Below are 21,604 nucleotides of genomic sequence, written 5' to 3' on the forward strand. Positions count from 1 at the left end.
GCCCACCCTGCGGCCCCGCGCCGCCCTCGCTCCCCCGCGCAGCCTCCCCGCCGCCGCGCTCCACGGCTTCCCACACAGACCAGCTCGTCCGCGGACTTTCCTACTCACAGTTCAGGGAGCCCGCGCCCGTCCCTCACGCCCCGGAGCCGCGGCGCCGGCCGAGGGAGGCGACCGGAAGTTGCTTTCCGTTCCAGTTCAGAGGGCAGCGCCTGCGCGCGGAGCTTTTAACCCTTCGCCCTCCACCCGCCAGGCCAGGCCGGACCCCTCCCGGCCCACCCCACCCCACCTCGCCCCGCCCACCCCGCCTCGCCCCGCCCACCGCGCCCGGCCCCGCCCAGGCCCCGCCCCGCCTCTGGGGGCAAAGGACAGCCTCAGACAGTCCTCAATGTCAAGGTTAAAGGTCACCTGAGGGCCGTGGCTAGATTTTTCCTAAATAGAAAATAGCCGGGTCTAACATGACCCTGGGGGTTAGCGCGAAGAAGAATCATCTGAGACCCTTGTTAGAGATGTAGATTTACCAGTCCACCCCTACTACAGATCTTCGAGTTCAGAGCCACTGGGGTGAAGCCTGGAACCTGCCTTTTTGTCGGATCCTCACGTGACTGTGATTAAGGTGATGAAAGCCCACACGGAGACGCACTACACAACCGGCCCCAAACACACACACACACACACACACACACACTCATTTGGTTTTCCCCAGCTGTAACACCTTTCACTAAATGTACTTCCTAAAGTTGGATGGTTGCTAAAGACAAGTAGACCTTTACAGAAAATTCTCATGAACTAAAGACTTCCCCATCATTCCATTTCCTAGCCAAGCTTCAGTATTCTCCAAGATAGAAATTTTAGATACCTTTAGAAGTGTTTGAACTCTCAGGTTTAGCTCTGTTACCTACTGGCTCAGCCAGGTTCCTTAACCTAATGAACCTTAACTTTTTATCTGACAATTGGAGACAGTGATAACCTACTTCACAGGATGAATGATTGTGAGGATCAATCCAATAATGTAAACAAAAGCACATGGCAAATTTTAGAATGCTCTTCAAATGAAAGGTATTGTCCAGAGTCGCTAATGTCAGGCTGGCTCTTTGGCACATCAAGATCTGCCCTTGGATTCCTTGGACTAACACAGAACAGTCAAATCCACTGCACATGTGGAAGCTTCCTGAGAGCTCTGAAGTCTAGAACTTTCAACGTTGACTGGAGCATGATTACATCTGGCTGAATGCATGTAGCACTCTCAGAAGCTTTAGGAATGAGCTATTTTACTTATTTAACTTAAAAATATTTTAGAGATCTCACCGCTTTTGCACATATCTGACATGGGATGATGGTGTTTGAAAAAGACCTCATCACCAAGCACAAGAGTACTAAGGACATTGAAGTAATAGTTTGATAGCCCAGATTAAAATGACCTTGAATGCTGTGTGTTGTTATCAGGCACAGCCTGCTAGATAGCTTTATATCCACAGACTTTATATCCACAGCTTTATATCATAGCTTCATATCCACAGACTTGACAAAATTTCTAAAGTTGAGGACTTTCTTTTCCTGGTGATCTTGGCCAAGCCATGTCTGAATAAGTCTTCAGCCAATGATTCTTTCTTCATCCTGAAAGATTCAAGCCTAGCTCTGGAATTCTTAGGCTCCCTTTTTTCTATCTAGAGTCATATAGTCCCATATAATTTAGAAGCTGCTATCTTCTCAGGGGAGCCCAGCATTTTGCTCTTTCTGGAATTGTATTTTTTTCTCTGTTAGAGCAGGAGGATCAGGTTCTGGTTGCCACACTTTTTCCTTACACTTCTGAACCATGGGTGTTTGTACTTCTTCCCTTAGGCCTGTAAATCCAAGGATTTAGGGCAGCCCAGGTGGTTCAGCGCTTTAGCGCCCCCTTCAGCCCAGACCATGATCTTGGAGACCCGGGATCGAGTCCCATGTCGGGCTCCCTACGTGGAGCCTGCTTCTTCCTCTGCCTGTGTCTCTGCCTCTCTCTCTCTCTCTCTCTGTATGTCTCTCATGAATAAATAAAAAAATAAAACCTTTAAAAAAGAAAGAAGAAAGAAAGAAAGAAAGAAAGAAAGAAAGAAAGAAAGAAAGAAAGAAAACTCAAGGGACACTTGGGTGGCTCAGTGGTTGAGTGTCTGCCTTCGGCTCAGGGCGTGATTCCGGATTCCCGGGTTCAAGTCCCACATCGAGCTCCTTGCATGGAGCCTGCTTCTCCCTCTGCCTGTGTCTTTGCCTCTCTCTGTGTCTCTCATGAATAGGTAAATAAATAAAATCTTTTTAAAAAATCCAAGGATTTGAAAATCTACCAAGTTATAGTACATTTTTAAATATTGGGCTTACTTTTAAAAGTCAAAGCCAAAGCATATTGCAATAACTGTTTAAATAAATAGAAACTTCTCGTATATAATGTTGTAATCAGTTGAACAGTTTCTTGTAATGAGTTAAGTATGACATTAAAGTACTGTTTTCTTTAAGAATTTATTTTTTTATAGCAGTTTTAGGTTTACAGCAAAATTGAGTGGGAAGTACAGAGACTTCCCATATATTCCCTGTCCCAACATAGGCAGAAACCTCTTCCATTATCAACATCTCCCACCAGAGTGGTACCTTTGTCACAACTACTAAATCTACATGAACATAACATTGTCTCCAAAGTCCATAGTTTACTTTAGGGTTCATCTTTGGTGTGTACATTCTATGAGTTTGGACAGGTATATAATGACATGTATCCATCATTGTAGTATCATACTATACTAGACTAGTTTCACTACTCCTCCAAAATCTTCTGTGCTTTACCTATTCATCCCTCCCATTCTCAATACCTGGTAACCACTGATCTTTTTACTGTCTCCATAGTTTTGCCTTTTCCAGAAAGTCATACAGTTGGACTCATGTAGTATGTAGACTTTTCAGAGTGACTTTTTTCACTTAGTATTATACATTTCAGTTTCCTCCAGGTCTTTTTATGGCTTGGTCGGTTATTTCTTTTTAGCACTGAATATTATTATATTGTCTGGATGGACCACAGTTTATCCATTCATCTCCTGAAGGACATCTTGGTTGATTCCAGTTTTTTAGCAATTATAAATAAAGCTGCTATAACATTAATGTGCAGGTTTTTGCATGGTCATAAGTTTGCAACTCCTTTGGGTTAAAAAAAATATATATATATAGTATGTTTAGGTTTGACAGAAGCTGTTATCTTCTTAAGTGACTGTACCATTTTGTATGCCCATTAGCAATGAATGAGAGTTCCTGTGGCTCCACATTCTTGCCAGCATTTGGTGTTGTCAATGTTGTAGATTTTGGCCATTCTAACAGGCATGTTTCATTGTTTTAATTTTCACTTCCCTGATGACATATACTGTGGAGCATCTTTTCATGTGATTATTTGCCATCTATATATATTCTCTGGTGAGATATCTGTTAAGATCTTTAGTCCACTTAAATTTGGATTCTTTGATTTCTTGTTACTGAGATTTAAGAGTTCTTTGAGTATTTTGGCTAACAGTCCTTTATCAGATGTATCTTTTGCAAATATTTTCTCCCAGTTTGTGGGTAATCTTTTCATTCTTGACAGTGTCTTTTGCAGAGCAGAATTTTTTTTTTTAATGAAGTCTAAGTCCAACTCACCCAAGTTTTAAGCAAATTGAGAGAGGTGCTTTGATGATTTCTGATTGAAATAGTGGAATTTAATAATACACTCAGAATCAAAAACTAAATGCATAAACATTTTGAATGTGGATGTTAAAAGCTTTGAATAAGGAATAAAAAATTAAGCATACACATTTCTTAAGTATATACTTTTCTCTCATTTCAATTTCATGATGTTGTACTCATAAAGAGAAATGGCTTCACATTTATCCAGTGTGTGAAACATGGATGAATACTGGTGTAAATACATGAAGTTTAGGCTAAGATAATGTCAAACATTTTCCTTTCTCTATAATGATGATACATTTTTTTTAGAATTGACATACAGTATGTTTTACTAAGGTTAGGAATTAAGTTGAAACATTTATTTATTAGTCCTTTAAAAGAATGACGTAATTTCACTTCAATTTTCCTTTACTCATATTTATATACCTTAGGTTAGCAAGCAGTACTATGAGTTAGAAGGGGATGTAAATGAGAACTACAGGCTCATTAAAAATATTTTAGGTTCTATTTTCAAAACTGCTTAATATTTTATTGAGAGTTCTGAATATAACTCTCAAGACGCAGAAAGCTGCCAGTATAAACACTTACTACAACTTGGAATGTCAGGTATGCATCAATGATCTCAGTCAAATCTTTGATGTGAAGTATCACTATTAATAGAATCTGGTTGACTTCCGATTTAGGATGACATCTGGACTAGCTGTTTGTGTTTCAGACTCTAAATTAAATGTCTAATAAAAAATCAGAAAAATATGAGAACTCATAATAGCATCGAAAGGAAGAATTGATGGCCAGCTCCAGCATGTATGGCTGAGCAGGCTGTGCCCTATACAGAGCACCCAGCTGACAGGGTTGGTCACCAAGCTTTGCCCTCGTGGGCTTGCCAAGCTTTGCCCTCGTGGGCTTGAGTCTTCCACAAAGGAGTGCCTTTTTCTAAGTCAGAGGAAAAGCATCAGAAGAGTAGCTATAACCCTGCTGACAAGCATCCATGTGACAAAATTTAACAGAATTTCCAATTATTTCCAAGAATGGTGGGGCAGAAATGGGCGTAACCCTTGTTGCTTGAGAATGAGGAAATCTGCTTGCCTGAAGAATAGTAATAAAACTATCTGCCTCAGGGCACCTGCTAGTAAATTGGGCAGTAACCCCACTACTATGCGTGACCTGCACATAGTATTTGACACCTCCTTGCCCAATGTCCCCCATTAGTATTTCTATTATCGTTTTTGGAGCTGTGGTTTGGAGTATGCCAATATAGTCCCAATGGAAGTGGATAAATGTGACATTCTATATTTGAGGATATGTGAGGCCAATAATGAAAGGGGATAAGCAGACAAAGCTGTGTGTTCGACTATCTCTGAGACTTTGATTTTTCATATATAGATCCTATCAAGGCCCAGGGTGGGATCCTGGAGTCCCGGGATGGAGTCCCACATCGGGCTCCTTGCATGGAGCCTGCTTCTCTCTTTGCCTCTTACTCTCTCTGTGTCTCTCATGAATAAATAAATAAAATCTTAAAAAAATACCTATGGTGACAAAATTAATAAATGTAAGCTTCAGGCCAAAAATGTCCCTGCGACCTATGCATGTCTACTTGTCTCTCAGCTCCATATCTGTGCTGAAGAACTAGTTAAAATCAAGTAGATAATGTAAAGAACCAAGGAAAATCCATACATCTGGTTAGTAAGGCTACAGGATGCTTGGAATGAGAAAATACAAGACAAAGCATCCCTTTGAATAGGTTATATTGCATAAAAAAAGAAAACAGAGTTCTCAAAATACAGAGAAAATGAACACTTTGGAAAATGGTTTATCAGAAGCATAAGTAAATGGGGAAAATCTACTTTGCATTTTCTATGAAAAAAGAGGTATCATATTAGATAAGATATTAGGCTAAGAAAAAGAAGGATCTAGTTAAGAGGCAGGGAGAAATAAAAATAAAGTTGGATAAATTAAGGTTGTAAGGGCATAAAACATGCAATGGCAAAATTAAAATATTATTTGAATGTAATCAAGGATGGCAACAATACATCAGAATTTTCAATCAATGATTAGAACAAAAGCTTGAAAAACTTTCTCAAATGATAATGGAAAGGACAAATAGAAGAAAACCATGAAATGGGATAGTGGGAAGAAAGTGCTCCAGCTTCTTCCTGAAGAAGACATCAGAGTAAATAGAACAGAAATAGCAACAAAAGATACATCAGAAGATATATCCAAAGTAAGTGAAGATGGAAAGGACTCAATAAGTTGAAATGTATTAATGAAAAGAGATCAAACACTTTGACATATCCTGATAAAGATTTTGGTATTAAATGCTTTTTCAATGTATTTATTTATTCAGCAAATATTTTTTGAGTGCTTGCTATGTCTTAACAGTTAGGGATACTAAGATGACCAAGACATAGTACTACATTAAAAGAACTCAGTGTCTTGTGGATCACATATAGAGAAGAAGCAGGCAATTGCTACACAATCTGATATTATAGGGTGCTTTGAAAATACCCTGGAGAAGCCTGAGTCCAGGCTTCAGAGGGTACGGGAAGTTTTCCTATATCTAAGGTTGGGGGAAAATTAATAAGAATACAGGAAGAAAAGAATAAATTACTTGCAAAGAATGAAAAATAGACTATCTTCAACAATAAACTTCAGGAGCTGATTAGAATAACATCTACAATTGCATGGAAAAGTTTTAACTTACAAAGTCTATACCCATCCAAGTTATCATTCATATAGGAAATGAAAACAAAGATATTCTTTGATACCTCAAGGTTCAGAAATATACCATTTCCTGAAACAGTTGAAGGTATACTTCAGTTAGTCAGAAGGGACTCAAATTTTTCAAAAAAGGAAGGGTAAAATTTTAAGATAAAAGAAATATTTGTAAATATTGGAAATAACTGTGGGATTAAGTAAAAATTTGTAGCAAATATAATGAGGCGTTAAAAGTAATTTTGAAGATATAAGGTACAAGTGTAAGTAAATAATTTGTTAATAATATAGTCTAAAATTCCTGTTTATAGCAACCAAAAATCAAGTGGGTAGAAGAGAGGTGGCAGGAAGTGAAAAGGTCTAATTAACTAATTTTCTTATCTTCTATTTATAAAAATAAGGATATGATAGATAAGATGTCATTTTAATTATGATAATTGGATACCTATTATTTTAGGGTTTTTTAAATGTGAAGGTAAATAACTACAAGTAGAATTCAAAATTGTATGTTTATTTTTTCACATTAATAGAAGATAAGAAAACATTGCCCCATATAATAAAGATATAAAACTCTTACTTCCTGACATTCAGTCACCCAATAAGGTAACTCATGTGAGTACTCTTTTGCAACATTTCTTGCATGCATATACTTTCTGTCCTCATTGTTACACGGTGTCTTCATTGCCATTCTCTGTCCTTCTTGCCAGCCATTATTCAAGCCATCATCGATTCTTATGTACCATACTAGCCTCCTAACTGTTCTCCTCACTTTTTCTCTTGTCAAATTCTTTTTTTAAAGTTTTTTATTTTTTATTTATTTATGATAGTCACAGAGAGAGAGAGAGAGAGGCAGAGACACAGCCAGAGGGAGAAGCAGGCTCCATGCACCGGGAGCCCGACGTGGGATTCGATCCCGGGTCTCCAGGATCGCGCACTGGGCCAAAGGCAGGCGCCAAACCACTGCGCCACCCAGGGATCCCTCTTGTCAAATTCTAAATGTTATACTCAATGCAATAGTAAGATAGACTCAGATCTATCCAAAGCACATTATAATCAAATTATTGAAACAGTTGAAAGAATCTTGAAAGTAATAAAATAAAGATGACTCATTATGTACAAGAGATCCCCAGTAGGATTAACAACCAATTCCACTTTGAAATCATAGAGTCTAGAAGGCAGCAGAATGACATATGTAAAGTGCTTAAAAAAAAAAAGATTTCAATCAAGAATTCTCTATCTGGCAAAACTATTCTTCAAAAATGAAGAAAACATTAAGATGCTCTGAGGTAATCAGAAGGATTTCAGTGCTAGTAGATTTACTTACCCTATGAGAAATTATAAGGGAAGTCCTTTAGGGTCAGATAAAAGGCTACTAGACAGTAATTCAAAGCATTACAAAGAAAAAAATTGCTAAAGACAATTACATTGGTGAACATGAAAGCAAGCATGATTGCATTTGTTTGTAACTTCTCTTTTTGTTTCCTACATGATTTAAAAGCTTTAAAAAATTATAAACCTATATTAATGGGTACATAATCTATAAAGATAAAATCTGTGATTACAACAACATAAGGGAGGAACTAAGCTGTATAGTAAAGCTTTTGCATATTATTGAAGCTAAGTTGGATAGTTATAAATTTAAAGCTAAATTGGATGGTTATAAATTTAAATTGCTAATTATAATCCTCATGATAAGCTCTAAGACTGTATCTAAAAAATACATAAAATAAAATGACAAGGGAATATAATGGTACAAAGCAAAGAATCAATTAAACACAAAAGAAGGCATTAATGTGAGAAGTGAGGAACAGAAAAATGCTATAAGGCATACAGAAATCCAAGAACAAAATGGCAGAAGTAAGTCTTTCTTCATCAGTAATTTCTTTAAATATAAATAAATATAAATGAATTACCCTTTCTAATCAAAAGGCAAAGCTTGGTAGAATGGGTAATATAACATGATCAAACTATATGCTTACTACAACAGACCTACTTTAGAACCAAAGACACAACTAAGTTGAAAGTAAAATAACGGAAAAATAATGGGTTCCATGCAGACAGTAACCCAAAGAAACATGGGGTGGTTATATTAACATCAGACAGAGTCTTCCCCAAAGATTGTATTTATTTATTTGAGAGAGAGAGAATGAGAGCAAAAGAGAGAGCATGAGTGGGGGGCAGTGGGACAGAGAGAGAGGAAGAAGTACACTTGCTGCTGATCAGGGAGCCTAACATGGGGCTCAATCCCATAACTCTGGGATCATGATGGGAGCCGAAGGCAGATGCTTAATCAACTGAGCTACCCAGGGGCCTACCAAAAACCTTACAAATCAAAACCCGTTACAAGAGGGTGCCTAGGTGGCTCAGTCAGTTAAGCATCTGCCTTGCTCAAGTCATGATCTCAGGATTCTGGAATTGGCCCCTCATGAGGCTCCCTGCTCAGTGGAGAGTCTGTTTCTCCCTCTCTCTCTGCCCCTCCCCCCATGCTCATGCTCTCTCTCGCCCAAATAAACAAAATCTTTTTAAAAAACTGTTACAAGAGACAAAGAAGGACATTAGATATTGACAAAAGAGTCAGTAATCAAAAAGATATAATAATTATACATATTTACACACCAAACAATAGATCCCTCAAATACATGAAGCAAATATTGATAGAATTGTGAAATAGTACTACAAGAACAGTTGGAGAATTTACTATACCACTTTTAATCATGAATAGAAAAACAAGATTGGGACGCCTGGGTGGCTCAGTGGTTGAGCGTCTGCCTTTGGCCCAGGGTGTGATCCTGGAGTCCCAGGATTGAGTCCCACGGGGCTTCCTGCCTGGAGCCTGCTTCTCCCTCTGCCTGTATCTCTGCCTCTCTATCTCTCATGAATAAATAAATAAAATCTTTAAAAAAAATAGAAGATTAAAAAAGATACAGAACTTGAATGATACTGAAATCAACTAGACCTAACACATATACAGACCATCCCACCCAACAACAGTAGAATATACATTCTTTTCAAGTATGTATGGAACCTTCTTCAGGATAGATCAAATGTTAGGCTACAAAAAGTCTCAATATATTTAAAAAGACTGAAGTCATACAAAGTATCTTTTCCAACCAAAATGAAATGAAGCTAGGGGTGCCTGGGTGGCTCAGTCACTTAAGAGTCTGCCTTCAGCTCAGGCCATGGTCTCAGGGTCCTGGGATTGAGCCCCCATCCCTGCTCCATGGGAGTCTGCTTTTCCTTTTACCACTCCCCCTGTTTGTGTTCTCTTTCTGTGTTGAGTAAATAAAAAAAAAATATTTGTTTAAAGATTTCATTTATTTATTCATTAGAGACACAGAGAGAGAGAGAGGCGGAGACATGGGCAGAGGGATAAGTAGGCTCCATGCAGAAGCCCGATGTGGGACTTGATCCTGGGACTCCAGGATCACATCCTGGGCCAAAGGCAGGCGCTAAACCACTGAGCCACCCAGAGATACCCAATAAATAAAATATTTTAAAAACTGAAACCAAAAAAACAAAATAAAATGAAGCTAGACATGAGTAACAGAAGGAAAACTAGAAAATTCAAATATATGCAAATTAAGCAACACATTCTTAACTGATTAAAAGAGGAAATCACAAGGGAAATTAGATTTACTTAGAGATTAATGAAAACAAAACTGTACTATACCAAACCTTATCGGATGAGTGAAAGCAGTGCTCAGAAAGAAATTAATAGTAGTTAACATCTACATTAGAAAAGAAGAAAGGTATGAAGTCGATAACCTAACTTCTACTTCAAGGAATCAGAAAAACAAGAGTAAACTAAACCCAAAGCTAGCAGAATGAAGGAACTAATAAAGATTAGAGCAGAGATAAATGAAATAGAGAACGACAACAAAAAAATAGAATCAATGAAGTCTAAGTTCTGCAAAATTGACAAAACTTTTCTAGATTTATAAAAAACAAAGAAAAGAATAATAATAAATAACTAAAATCAGAAATGAAAGTGGGGACATTGACACCAATCAAATAGAAATAACATGGATTATAAGAAACCACTATGAACAATAATAGACCAACAAATAAAATAATCTAGCTAAGAAAGAGAAAATCTGAACAGATCCATAACAAATAAAGAGATTGAATCAGTAATCAGAAACCTCTCAAAAAAGAAGAATGCAGAGCCAGATGACTTCACTGGAGAATTCTATCAGACACTGAAAAAGAATTAGAACCAATCCTTCTCAAACTCATAGGAAAAATAGAGAAGGAAGAAATACTTCCTAACTCATTTTATAAAGCCAGCATTACTGTGATATCAAAGCCAGACAAAGACAACAGAAAAAAAAAAAACCTAAAAACAAAAATTCTTTATGAATAAAGATTTAAAATTCCACAAAATGCTAGCAAACATAATCCAACAGCACATTAAAGAGATTATGCATCATGACCAAGTGTGATTTATCCCTGGACTGCAAGGATAGTTAAAGAAAAAAAATTATTCAGTGCAATACACCACTTTATGGAATAAAGGAAAAACAACTCACATGATTATCTCCATTGATGAAAAAAGGCATTTGACAAAACCCAACACCTTTTCATGATTAAAAAAAAAAAAAAGACTTAGAAAACTGGAATAAAAGGGAACTTCCTCAACATGAAAAAGAGTATTTCTGAAAAACCTACAGCTAACGTCATACTCAGATTTCCCCCCTAAGATCAGGAACAGAAAAGGATGCATCCTTTCACCATTACTATTTAACATTGTCCTGAAAGTTTTAGCCAGAGTGATTAAACAAGAAAAAGAAACAAAAGGCATGTAAATATGAAAGAAATTAAAATAAGGGTGCCTGGGTGGCACAGTTGGTTGAGTGTCAGACTCCTGATTTTGGCTCAGGTCATGATCTCAGGACTGTAAGATCGAGCTCTGTATCAGGCTCCATGTTCAGCACAGAGTCTGCTTGAATTCTCTCTCCCTCTCCCTATCCCCTTCCCCCAGTGCTCTCTCTCTCTCAAATAAATAAATAATTTTTTTTAAGGAGAGAGGTAAAAATATTTATTTTTAATTTTTTAAATTTTTTTAAAGATTTTATTTATTTATTCATGAGAGACACAGAGAAAGAGAGAGAGAGGCAGAGACACAGACAGAGGGAGAAGCAGGCTCCATGCAGGGAGCCTGACGTGGGACTCGATCTCGGGTCCCCAGGATCAGGCCCTGGGCTGAAGGCAGTGCTAAACAGCTGAGCCACCTGGGTTCCCCTATTTCTTTTTTTTTTTTTTAAAGATTTTATTTTTAAGTAATCTCTACACCCAATATGGGGCTCAAACTCACAACCCCAAGATCAAGAGTTGCATGCTCCACTGACTGAGCCAGCCAGATGTGCTAGAGTAAAAATATTTCTATTTGCATATGACATTATCTTATATATAGAAAATCCCAAAGAATCCACAAGAAAGTTAGTAGAGCTAATAAATGAGTTTAGCAAAATGGCAGGATGCAAGAGCAATGTTCAAAAATCAGTTGTGTTTCTATTCATCATCAATGAACAATTAAAAAAGGAAATTAAGAAAATAATTCCATGTATTATACCACCTCCAAAATAAGAGATCTAGGAATAAGTTTAACCAAAGAGGGAAAACACTTGTTCATTGAAAACTATAAGACATTGCTGAAAGAAATGAGGAAAGACCTAAATAAATGGAAAGATATTGTGTTCTTGGTTTGAAAGAACTAATATTGTTAAGATGATGGTACTTCTCAATATGATCTACAGATTTAATGTGATCTATATCAAAATTCCAATTTTTTTGGGGGGGGGTCAGAAATGTAAAAGCTGATCCTTAAATTCAGATGGAACTACAAGGGGGCCTTGTAGGTTGTAACCAAAGGAATACTGAAAAAGAAAAATAAAGTTGGAGGACTCATACTTTCCAATTTCAAAACTTACTACAAAACTCCGGTAATCAAAACAATGCTGTATTAACATAAGGATAGAAAATGTGATCAATGCACTAGAATTGAGAGTGAAGAATAAACCCATACATATTTGGTAAATTGATTTTTGACATGGTCACCAAGACTATTCAATGGAGAAAGAATAGTCTCTTTAACAAATGATGTTGGGACAACTTACAGCCATAGTCAAAAGAACGATTTGGACCCTTTCCCTAACATTATATACAAAAATTAACTCAAAATGGATCTAAATATAAGACCTAAACTCTAGAACTCTTAGATAAAAACATGAGGCAAATCATTATGACCTTGAAATTGGTGATAGATTCTTGGATATGATACCAAAATCATGAACAAGAAAAGAAAAAATAAGGGATCCCTGGGTGGCGCAGTGGTTTAGCGCCTGCCTTTGGCCCAGGGCGCGATCCTGGAGACCTGGGATCGAATCCCATGTCGGGCTCTCGGTGCATGGAGCCTGCTTCTCCCTCTGCCTGTGTCTCTGCGCCTCTCTCTCTCTCTCTCTCTCTCTGTGTGTGACTATCATAAATAAATACAAATTAAAAAAAAAAAAAGAAAAGAAAAAATAAGCTTGACTTCATAAAAATTATCAAGAAACTGGGCATGGAAAGACATTATCAAAGAAATTATCAAAAGACAGTCTATAGAATAGGAGAAAATATTTGCAAATCATATATTTGATAAGACTTAGAATCCAGGATACGTAAGGAACTCTTAAAGCTCAACAGCAAAAAGACAAACCATTCAATTAAAAAATGGGTAAAAGACTTAAAGATATTTCTCCAAGGAGAATATACACATAGCCAACAGGCACTTAAAAAGATGCTTGACATCATTAGTCATTAGGGAAATGCAAATCAAAACCACAATGAGGTACCACTTCACATACACTAAGATAGTAACAACAACAACAACAACAACAACAACAATAACAGAAAATAACAAGAATTGGCAAGAATGTGGAGAAATTAGAGCTCTTATACATTTCTGGTGGGCATGTAAAATGGTTTGACAATTGTGGAAAACTATTTGGTTGTTCCTTAAAATGTCAAATGGAATTACCATATGATCCACTATTCCACTGCTTGGTATATTCCCAAGAAGAATTGAAAACAGGTATTCAAAAAAATACATGTAAATGTATAGTCATAGCAAAACTATTTACAATAACCTTGAAGTGAAAATAGCCCAACTATCCTACTCAACAATAGATGAATGGATAAATAAATTGTTGTTTTATACATACAATAGAATATTGCTTGGTTATAAAAGGAATTAAAACCTGATATATACTACAACATGGATGAACCTTCCAAACATTATGTTAAGTGGAAGAAGTTAATCAGAAAAAGTCACGTATTATATGATTTCCCTTATATGAAATATCCAGAACAGGTACACCCATAGAGACAAAAGACGGATTGCCTGTTGGCAAGGGTTGAGGGGAACAAGAAGTGGAGAGCACCAGCTTAATGGGAACAGGGTTTCCTCTTGGGGTGATAAGAGTGTTTTGACATTGGACAGAGGTAGTGATTGCACAAAACTGTGAATGTAATAAATGCCACTAAATTGTTCATTTTAGAGTGTTTTAATTTTGTCATGTGAATTTTACCTTAATTTTTTAAAAAGGCAAAGAAATAAGAAAATTTGAATAAACTATGGACTGAGGTAATAAAAATGTACTGATACTGGTTCCTTAATTGTAACAAATGTACCATACTAATATAAGATGTTACTAATAGGGGAAATTATGTGATGAGGTGAGGCAGAGAGGTATATGGAAACTCTCTGTTGTGTTTGCTCAGTTTTTCTCCAAATCTAAAACTGTTCTAAACAAAGTCTATTAACTGAAAAAAAAAACTTTGCTGTCCTAAATAACTTTTGGATCAAAGAGGAAATAAAACTGCAATTAAAAACATAAAATAATGATGATGTGAAAGTGACCTATCAAAAGTTTTAAGATGTAGCTAAAATGGCGCTCAGAAAATTCTTAGCTTTTAAAAAAATTCTGATCTAAAATAAAAAAGATTTTATTTATTTATTTATTTATGAGAGACACACAGAGAGAGACAGAGATATAAGCAAAGGGAGAAGCAGGCTCCCCACCATGAGCCTGATGTGAGACTGGATCCCAGGAACCTGGGATCACGCCCTGAGCCAAAGGCAGGTGTTCAACCACTGAGCCACCCTGGTGCTCCATTCTTAGCTTTAAATACGTTCATTATAAAATGGGAAAGAATAAAAATAAATGAACTAAGCATTTAACTCAAAAACTGAAAAACAGAAAAGTAAAATACTGGAATCTAATACAAGACTTTAAGAAAATACTAATTGGGGACGCCTGGGTGGCTCAGCAGTTGAGCATCTGCCTTTGGCCCAGGGCATGATCCTGGAGTCCTAGGATCCGGTCCCACATCAGGCTCCCTGCATGAAGCCTGCTTCTCTCTCTGCCTATTTCTCTGCCTCTCTCTCTCTGTGTCTCTCATGAATAAATAAATAAAATCTAAAAAAAGAAAAAAAAAGTTAAAAAATGAATTTATATAAAAAAAGAGAAAATACTAATAAAGATAGAGGCTCACTCAGTTTAGCTTCCAACTCTTGATTTTTGCTCAAGTCATGATCTCAGGGTCCTGAGATCAAGCTCCACATCAGGCTCCCTGCTCACTGGGGAGTCTCCTTAAGATTCTCTTTCTCTCTCTCCCCCTCCTCCCTCTTAAATAAATAAATCTTTTAAAAAAGAGAAAATACTAATAGAGGTAAAAGCAAAGACTACTTTAAAAAGAGCTAATCATAAAAATGATATATCCAAAAGATAAATTTTGACATGTTCAATTAGGAAAAAAAAAGAGGGAGAAAACAATGAGTAAAATCAGTAATGAAAAAGGGTTATCTACATTGTTATGGAGATGGTAAAAAAGTACAAGGGAATACTATGTATACTAACACCTAACAAAAATTTGATGAAAAGGATCATTTATGAACCACCTAAACTGCGTGAAAAAAATGGCATAAAACCCAACTAGATCAATAACAATAGAATATATTGGAAAGCTTTTAAAGAATTACTTCTAAAAGTGGGTGCCCATGTGAAGATTTTGCTCTTTAAACATTTCAAAGAGCAGAAAACTCTCATTAAACTTTTTTTAGAACATGGAAAACTGGAGTTTTTATAAAAAAAAATAAAAATACAGATTAATTTACTTGTGAAAATGAAAGCAAAAGTTCTCAACAAATTACAGACTTTTTCAGCATACATTTTCTTACTATAATTGGGTATAAGATTAATTAATTTGGACACACATTTTGCTGTTGGTTATAATACAGTTGTGGCTTGCAACTAGCACAGTCATCACAGGGAGAAAGCTTTTTTGCACAAAGCGTAGGAACAGCTGCTTTGTTTGAGTATCTGGTTGCTCCGCCTGGATAGGGTTCCTTGGCTATGCCACATTGTTTTCATTCTTTTCTGTTAATTTGAGTTGTGAACTGAATTGTGAAACCAAAATAATACAGAAGAGACATTTAAGCATGCAGATTAAAGAGAGAATGAGGAAATGTGTAAGACTGGCTTGGTTCATTTTGATCAAATAATTTATTATTTTAACTAGGGCAATAACTAAGTAGACTTTATAATTCTAAACCTACCTTTATTATGGAGGCATGATTTTTGATAATGGAATTTTTAAATAATACAATTACTGTATTATGTAAGAACAGAGCACTACATACCTTAAAGTAGAAAAACTATACAACTGTCTCTAATAATACCAAAAAAGACATTGAATATAGGTTAACATGAAGTCGTGATACACCTTTAGTAAAATAGAGTGAGAAGTAGATTTGGTAGTTATATGGTTTTTATGATAAATATATTTATCTCAAACCAACAGCTATCATCATTCTTAATGTTAACCGCTAGGGAAATTCCCACTGAGATCAGAACAAGACAAGGTTAGCTGCTATCTCCTCTGTTATTAAACACTGTTCTAGAAGTTTTGATGAGAAGAAAAGAAAGGTGAAAAAATCATATTTTTCTTATCTAGGCATCACATGTGAATTACCCAAAATGATTTAGACCAAGCAGAGGATCAATACAATAGCTGCATACAAGATAAAAATATGAAATCAAGAACTTTTCTAAATGCTAGCAGTAATGAGTTAGAAAATACAGTGGAAAAAGTATTCAAATAGCATCCCTAACCCTATACACAAAGAAGATAAAATATATGAGAATATATTTTATAATAAATAAAGAACCTAGGTGTTTCCCAAGGCCTTAATACATGGAGAGAATAAAAATATGTGCAGACAGGAAGGTTCTCTACTGAAAGGATGATCATTTTCCTCTAATTAGTACATAAGTTCCATGAAATCCCAACTAGAACTTTTTTGGCAGAATTTAACACATTGATTTAAAATTTTTCAGTTGGCTATCTCCTTCATCGTCACAAGTGTTTAAGAGAAATTAACTGGATGTTGCTTTGGGGCCCTAACTAACTGCTTGCAGGAACCTGTCAGATTGGACCTAGCATACAGCCCCATGTCCACTGCTGCATGGAAGTAGACTAATGTGTGCACCTGGGCATCATGGAAGGAGTCAGGAGAAGGGTGGGGGAGTGAGCAAGAGATCTAGGAATGGCTTCTAAGCTCCTATGAATGACTCGGCTGCTCTGTGACCTTGGCCAAGTCATTGCCTTTTCCCCCCATCATCTTGCACTTTGGAAAAGACATCTCAAAATATGATTTAAATTGTAAGAGGTCAGAGCTGGTAACAGAGAGTCATAAAAAAAAGAAGCACTATAAATTCAGGTTTGAGCCCTGGCTCTGCCACTTACTAGCTGGAAGATCCTGTGATTGGTTTTTCTCCAGCAGATATTCAATAAATGACAGCTATTGATGTTGATAATGATTTTTGATGTTTAATCTTTTCAAACTATCAACTTTTCTTAGGATTATTCTTAAGAAAATACTACATAATCTTTAATATTCACTTTCGATTGTGAAAATAAAGGCCAATTGGTTCTAATAAGGCTGGATTACTACAATGGTGAAAGTTTAAACATTCTAGGATTGGAAATGCAAAGCTGTCTATAAGGTTAATATTCCACTGTAAACAAATATTCATAAATGTGTGTTTCTTAGGAGTTGAAAAAATACTTTGAATTAATTTTTGAATTTTTGAATTACACACTGGATCAGGCCAGAACTGATCTTTAAAAATGTAACCCCCCCCCAAAGTACAATTATATAAAGTATTAGTTTACTTTTCAATCTAGTAAGCTATATACCATTATGTTATAAAAAACGCTTATTGGAGAAGGCTTATATATTCCAGATACAATCTTAAAGAAATCATTTCAAGTAGAGACACAAATTTGACCTTAAAAGTTGAGAAGAATATAAAGAGATCACAGTATTTAAAAATATTCTTTAGCCTTGGTTAGGGACTCCATCTTTTAAAGGCCAAAATTTCCAATTATAACAATAAATATAAAGATATTATTGAATCATGTCATAAATTACTCACTTTGCAGAAGCAAGAGTAGAACAAATTTTCAACACTTCAGTCTAAGACATCCAGGCCAACATGCTAGGTTGAGAATTGGTAGGAACAACTAAAATTTTGGTTACCTCTTCTCCAGGTTCTAGGTCTTTCTTCAGACTAGTGCTCTTCAAAGATAATAGTCCGTTACAGAGCCTTGAAGCTTAATCTGCAGGCTCTAGCCACACTGCTCAAGCTGTCCTGAGGTCTCCCTTGTGTTGAACTGGGAACTTCCACTGAGAAATCCCCTAAATTGAAGACTTCCTTATTTGTAGCTCTCAACAGCCAATCGTGGCGAGATATTGAAATGAAGTAAAGACTACCAGAAAATGTTCTGTAAACCACCCGTGACTATAGCTCTGACTTCCTTTAGAATCAAAGCTTAAAGAGTTAAGTATTTTAACAAAAGTCCAAAAATTATAAACACCAAAAATATTTTTGGATTAACCACATTTTCCTATAAGAAAATGTTAAAGTCTGTTTGATAAATGGCTTTTTTAATAGCTTTGAAGAAGGTACTTTTTTTTTTTTTTCTTAACGTCAGCAGTATATTTATAAACAGCAGGCAAAGGCTAGATTTCAGTGTGGTTGCCTTTGCTTCCAGTCGTACAGAGATCACGAAGATGATGCCTAATAATAACGAAGTTTGTGGTGGATTCTAGAGCATCGTCTCAGAGACTGAGAAGAAAGATGAAGGGAAAAAGTCTCTTAAGAAAAGCTTTCTCCTTGGGATCTAAGGTGTCCTGTTCACACGAAGCAGTGCATATATGTTCCATGAAATGCTTCACCAATGCATCTATTCTTCCCAGGTTACTTGGAGCAAAACATCAAGTTTTATATACAAATGGAAGGCAGCATATGCACCACAGACATTTTTCTTTGTTATAGAATTTTAGAGCTGGAAATGTCCTGAGACACCATATGTTCTGTTTCCTTTTTATTACAGATGAGGAAACAGAAGAGGGGAAATGCTCAAAGTCATAAAGAAAGAGGCAGCTGAGTCTTTTGAATCCAAGTGCATTTCTTTTTACTGTATTAAACTCTTGGCATACCAGGTTACCGAACAGGAAAATGACTGTAACAACAACGACAAAAGACAGAGAGTCTCTGTTCAATTCCTGCATTTTGCAAATGAGGAGTTTGGGACTTTACTCATAGTTCCACTGTTAGAGGGACTAGAATTTACAACTTCTAACTCTCAGTCTGTTTTCTTTTCTACTTTAACCCACTGCCCTCCTTAAAGTAGATGTTAAGTAAACCTGAGCTATTTCTGCTCACGATGAAATTATTCTATGAAAAGGAAATACTTTCAAGGCATAATAAGCTTGTAATGAAAAGCATTCCATCTACTTATCTAACATATAATGAAGTATGAAGTTCTTTCGGCACCTTGTGTTTCACAACTATCTTACTGCTTGTATGCAATGGAAAAATAAAACCTATCTCATACTGTAAATATAGCAAAATAAGACAAAAAAGTGGAAGGACAATTTTCTTCTCAAAGAATTTATCTTTTTTTTTTTTTTTTTTTTTTTTTTTTTGCATGAGCAGAATTTTAAAAACACAGCTTTTTTTTTTCTTTCTTTTTTTTTTTTTTTTTTTTTTTTAAAGCAGTGCTGATGTCTTCACTGGGAAATGCCCCTTTGGTCTCTCCTTTCCCTCTTCTATTTGCTTATTTGCTTTGGCATGTGAGTTTGGCTGATGCCCAAGCTACAGCAAAACTGGCTAGTCCTGGGTAATTTGGTCTCAAGCTGGTGGGGCGCTGTTCATGAGAGGGTCTTAAGGCAAGACAGAGAAGCTGTAGTTAGAGATCCTTTTTAAGGAAATTCTGCCCGAGAGCATGGAATTTAAAACCTGTGCCACCAAGCAGTTCTGGCTCTAGGCAAAACATGTGAGACAGATGGAAGTTTTTATCTTTGTATTCTCTAGCAGTTTCTTTTCCTATTCCCTCCCCCTCCTTTTTTCCTCCCAGAGTCATAAACCATGTGACCAGGCAGACAGAAATATGGAGCTTACTTTGGGGGAGGAAGGAGCATGCTGGCACCAAGCCAGGATGGCAAAGGTTAGAGTACAATGACCAAGGTAGGAGGAGATGGGAAAGTGCTCCAAGCCCTTATTAGAGAATGAGAGGCCAAAGTCAAGTTCTCATTTAGGCAGAGGTGAATGGCCAAGGAGTTTTTAATCAAATAACAGAGATATCACCATCTTGGGGCAGATTTGGGTGAAAGGTTAGCTAAGAATTCTGGGAAAGCAGCATCTTCCCTGGGGAAAGTGGAAGGCAAGAAGGCCAGGGCTCTTCAGTGCTGACTGGGATTCAGGGATAGGCTCTCTGCTCCATGAGGGGACTCAGGCACCTGCAACTCTGGCCTAGAAGCTAGTTCAGCAGCTGGGCTGCATGTGATAGGTGTCCTCTTGAGGAACTTGGTTCAGATGATCACATGGGAAACTTCAGGGTAGATCCTTGTTCCAGGCATGGTATTTGTGGAAGCAGCAGAATTTTCTGGCCTCTACTGGCTGGCGGACTGATGCTCTAGGATTTTATTGACGCAGGGCCAAAGCAGGGCTGGAACCTGCAGGGATAATAGATACTCTTTTTCTGCTAACACTCCAATCTCTATAAACTGCACTGGAGGGAGTAGTTTGTATCACTAATTTGCAACTTAATATAAATTTATGTCAAAGTACTGCTTCTCTGGTGGGGATATTTGCATTTTATATCTTGGAGAGTTGTAGAGTTAGTTAAAGGTGTCCCATTTAATGGAATTTCTAGCCATAATGAATGGGGAAAGGAGATGTGGTCGAAGTAGGAAGAGATGGGGAAGGGGATGTAGCCTTACTCTTTACAGTTCTTATATTAAGCTGTAACCTAAGCTAATGACTGGTCTTAGTAGGAATGTGTAGCAGGCTTGCTCAATTATTTATTCGATAAACATCTATTATTTACTACGTGTTAGTGTTTCTGTGTTTGGTCGAGGGATTATTAAAAGGCTTTTTCTTGCCCATGAGGGGTTCATGATCTTCAGGAAGGAACAGATAGGCAAACGATATTTTCCTGTGCCCACTGCCAAGGGCAAGAGCAGAGATGCAAGGTCCTATGTGGACCGAGAGGCAGTCCCCAGAGCTTGAGCAACTCATGAAGAGAGTTGCTTTAAATATCCAGGGACTAAACAAGCAAAAGGACCAAGTGTTAAAAATGTATTTTATGCCTTTCCATTTTGATTTCTTTGGGGCTAAACTTGTGACTTTTTGCTTGTTTCCAAAGCTTTATAAGTAAAATTTCTCAAAAAAAAAATCTTAATTTGCTTTTTAACATTGTAGAGGATTATTTATAGTCTTGATGATAGACACTGTTTTAATGTTCTTGGTATTTTTCCTTAAAAAATAAATGTGTGAGGAACACAGATAGACTGAGCGGTTAAGAAGTACCTCAGACCTGTTATTTTTGAGAATAGGAATAAAAGTAGGGCCATGGTTTCCTAGTACTCTGTCTTCTTCATCTTATGATGGCTACACATTTTTGATTATCAAAACAAAAGAGGATACTTAGTGATGTATGATAAAAAAATTTGATAGAACTAAAATCCAAAAATCCAAACTTGACAAACTCAAATTATAGGCCAAAGCCAATGTGAACTTTTTAAAAAAAATATTTTATTGGGGCACCTGGGTGGCTCAGTGGTTGAGCGTCTGCCTTCAGCTTAGGGCGTGATCCTGGGGTCCTGGGATTG

At 36.8% G+C, this 21,604-nt stretch overlaps 1 protein-coding gene across 4 annotated transcripts in view; it reads right to left on the reverse strand.

Annotated features, from left to right (window-relative positions):
- Positions 1 to 18,121, reverse strand: part of TANK (TRAF family member associated NFKB activator) — a 94,535-nt gene extending 76,414 nt beyond the window's left edge. Inside the window, exon 1 of one of the 4 annotated variants that reach the window (XM_077883307.1) lies at positions 17,966 to 18,121. The gene's annotated coding sequence lies outside the window, so the exon portion shown is untranslated. Of the gene's footprint in view, positions 1 to 108; positions 269 to 17,861 lie in introns of those variants that run through there. The other 3 variants (XM_077883308.1, XM_077883306.1, XM_077883309.1) reach the window with 3 other exon arrangements.
- Positions 18,122 to 21,604: the final 3,483 nt, after the last annotated feature.

This window comes from Canis aureus, chromosome 34, assembly GCF_053574225.1.
Source record: "Canis aureus isolate CA01 chromosome 34, VMU_Caureus_v.1.0, whole genome shotgun sequence".
Taxonomy (NCBI): domain Eukaryota; kingdom Metazoa; phylum Chordata; class Mammalia; order Carnivora; family Canidae; genus Canis; species Canis aureus.